Raw genomic sequence first — 4,181 nt, 5'->3', positions numbered from 1 at the left:
CTTCTCACTTCACTTGGCATCGGTTCATGTAAGTCCAGGTTTTTCCAAAATCAGTCTGCTCATCATTTCTTATAGAACAATAATATTCCATTATATTAATTTATCATAACCTATTTAGCTTTTTCCTAATCAATGAGTGTCCATTCAATTTCCAATTCTTTGACACTACAAAAAGGGCTTCTATAAACATTTTTGAACATGTGAGTCCCTTTCTGATCTCTTTGGGATACAGGGATACAGGGATACACAGCTTTATAGACTTTTGGGCATAGTTCCAAATTGCTCTCCAGAAGGGTTAGTCAGTAAATTTCTTTTAATTCTGATCGAATCCCTGAGTCAGGAAACTTTATTTTTTCAGAATATTCTAAAGATCCCATTTAGCGAATCTTCAAAGGATTACTGTGCTGAGCTGTGTTATAGGTATTCTTTACAACCTGCATCATACCTTGTTTCCACGTAAAAATATTTGGGAGAAGACTGACAAAGACCATTTGGGATTTGTTCAACAGGAGATATTTGCCTTGCTTTCAACTAATAACCAAAATGACCTACTCTCTGTATATTCAAGGGCCATGGGAAAATCAGTGACACTCATTGTCAATTTGGGAAGATGGTTCTGAGTTAGCAGGTGGAATAGTTAAATTCATTTAAAAATTTGGCCATATGTGGGGATTAGAATTGTGGACTCATATAATATTAGAAGTAGAAGAAATCATCTCATCTCTTTCATTCAATAGCTGTAAACTCATAAAACCTGATCATTCTTTTAGGTATATGGCATAGTCAAAAGAAAGTTGGGCCTGGAGTCAGAGTAAATATTTATTAATGCCTACTAAATGCCAAGAACTGTGCTAAATGCTGGAGATATAAAAGAGAGGCAAAAATCCAATCATTGCCCTCAAGGTTCTTACAATTTAAGGGGGAAGACAACATGTAAACAAAAATATGCAAAACAATCTATATACAGTTAAAATTTAATTTTAGATATTTACTAGCTACGTGATTTCAGTCAAGTCATTTAACTTTTGCCTACTTCAGTTACTCATTTGTAAAATGGTGATATTAATAGCCCCTATATTCCAGGATTGTTGTGAGTACAACCTGAGATTATATTTGTAAAACATGTTGCAAATATTAAAGCAATATACATATATGCTAGCTATTATTATTATCATAATCATCATTAGAATCATTTTGCATTAGAACTTGCATGTTCTGCATAGTCTAACTCACCTACAAGTAAGAAGCTCTGAAGACTGGTCAAAAGGTATAAAAAAGGACCAGGAAAATCAATCATTTAGCTTTAGATAATTATTAATGTCAATTGAAAAAAACCAGAGCGTCATCTCAGTGCTTTGTATTCCTGAGATCCAGACCAAGGAAGATAGGTAGATTGGAGATTCAGGCCCCAAGTAAGAAGATTCTTCTGCTTTCTAAGGTCTTAAATTATCACGAATGAGCCTAAACAATTAAAATTGAGTTTGGGCTATGATTTACTAATACTAGGAGTAGAAAACGTCTAAGGAGGCTAAGGAATTCTTGATTTTGACTCCTGTGTGGACTAGTGAACTTTACATATAGAAAACTGTCATTCTAAGTCCAGCGTCTTCCCTCACAAAGGCATAAACTAACCAAATGTGATGGTGCACATTTGTAATCCCTGCTACTGAGGAGGCTGAAACTGGTAGATCACTTGAACTCAAGATTTTGATTTGCATTAAGGTTTAAACCAATTGGTTATGAACAACAATATGATAAGTCCTTAGGAGCAGAGGACCACAAGACAGCTTAAGAGGGGATGAGAATTGGCCCAGGTCAGAAATAGAGCAGGTTTAAGTTTGCATGCTAATCAGCAATGGTATTAGACCCATAAGTAGCCACTGTACTCCAGCCTCAGTGAGTTAGGGAGATCCAGTTAGAAAAAACCTCAAATAAAATGAAAAAAGCCCTAAAGATACAAATCATTATGCAACCTACACCAGAGTGGGAAATAACCCATACAGTGGAAACTCACCCTTCTGTAAACATATCTTAATGAGTACACTTGGGTTGTCTCCTTTCTATTTTTTCTTTTCCTTCCCTTCTCACTTATATGTCTTTTCATCAGTCCTTTTTTCAGCTATCACCTCTATGCAGATGAATGTCAAATACAAATGAGATGTAGCCCTCATCTCTCTCCTGATTCCAGTCCTATATCACCCCAAATCACCAACTTTCTCCTGAAAAATTTGCTCTCTATCTCCCATAGGTATCTCAAAGCCAACATGTTTAAAATATTCATTATCTTTCCCTTTAGACCCAATCTTTCTTTTATGCTCCTTACTTCTCTTCCTAGTAAGGATGTTATCCATTTAACATCCTTACAATTACTTACATTCTCAACTAGGAATTCTCCTTAATTTTGCTCTCACTTATGCTCCTTCTCATATAATCATTAAAACTTACCCCCACAAAAATCTCTTGCATTTATCTGTTCTCTTGTTCTACTCACCCAGTCATAATCCTAGTTCAAGTTCTTATCGATATTTTCTTTCTTTTTATTGTGAGGAGTATTTTATTTTTTTCCAATTACACGTAAAGATAGTTCTCAACATTCATTTTTTTAAATAAAATTTTGAGCTCCAAATTTTTCTCCTTTCCTTCCTTCCCTCCTTCCTCCCCAGGATAGCAAACAATCTGATATAGGTTATATTGTATTTCCACATTAGCCATGTTGTGAAAGAAGAAATAGAACAAAAAGTAAAAACCATGGAAAGAAAAAACAAAAAAAGAGATGAAAATAGTATGCTTCTATCAGCATTCAGACTCCATGCTTTCTTTGGATATGGATGGCATTTCCCTTTTGGAATTGTTTTGGATCATTCTATTGCTGAGAAGAGCTTAGTCTATTATAGCTAATCATCACACAATATTGCTGTTACAGTGTGTAATGTTCTTTCAGTTCTGTTCGACTCACTCAGAATCAGTTCATTTAAGTCTTTCTAGATTTTTCTGAAACCATTCTGCTCATCATTTCTTATAGCACTTACATTAAGTAATTACTTAATAGATTACTTAAGTAATTCCCCAATTGATGGGCACTCCTTCAATTTCCAGTTCTCTGACTCTACAAAAATAGCAGCCATAAATGTTTTTATACATGTCAGTCCTTTCTCCTTTTTTATTGATCCCTTTGGGATAGAGACCTAGGAGTGGCATCAAAGAGTATACACAGTTTTATAGCTCTTTGGACATACTTTCCAAATAGCTCTTCAGAATGGTTGGATCAGTTCAAAACTCTGCAAACAATGCATTAATGTTCCAATTTTTCTATATCTCCTCCCATATTTAACATTTCCCTTTTCTGTCACATTAGCCAATCTATTAGGGTGAGGTGGTACCTCAGAGTTGTTTGGATTTTCATTTCTCCAATCAGTAATGATTTAGAGCATTTTTTCATATGACTACAAATAGTTATATTAATTTCTTTATCTGAAAACTGCTTGTTCATATCCTTTGACCATTTATCAATTAGGGATATGAATTCTTATAAATTTGACTCAGTTTCTTATATAGTTGGGAAATGAGGCCTTTATCAGAAATACTTGCTGTAAAAATTGTTCCCTAACTTTCTGTTTTTCTTCTAATCTTGGTTACATTAGTTTTGTTTGCATAAAACTTTTAAAAATTTCATAAAAATTATCTATTTTGCATTTCATAATATTCTGTTATCTCTTGTTTGGTCATAAATTCTTCCCTTCTCTATAGATCTGACAGGTAAATTATTTCTTTCTGTACTAATTTGCTTATAGCAAATCATGTCTATGTCTAAATCATGTCTTTTTATGTCTTTTATGTCTAAATCATATACCCATTTTGACCTTATCTTGGTATACAGTGTGAGATGTTAGTCTATGCCTAGTTTCTTTCATATTATTTTTCAGTTTATTGAAATATTTTTAGTTGATCTTGCATTCAGTTACTTCATTAACTAATCTGTCTTCTAGTTGGCTTTCCAATTGATATTATTAAAATACAGGTCTGACCATGTCATCCCCTTGCTCAAGGCATTTCAGTTATTCTTAATTGCTGCTAGTGTATAAATTTCTCTATGTGGGTTTTAAAGCCTTTCAGAGTAGTTCTAGTCTAATTTTCCAGGCTGATTACACACTCACTTTATTGTCCAGCCAAACTGGGTCATT

The sequence above is a fragment of the Antechinus flavipes genome, chromosome 1 (assembly GCF_016432865.1).
Source record: "Antechinus flavipes isolate AdamAnt ecotype Samford, QLD, Australia chromosome 1, AdamAnt_v2, whole genome shotgun sequence".
In the NCBI taxonomy this organism is placed as follows: Eukaryota; Metazoa; Chordata; class Mammalia; order Dasyuromorphia; family Dasyuridae; genus Antechinus; species Antechinus flavipes.
This window is presented reverse-complemented; position numbering follows the sequence as displayed.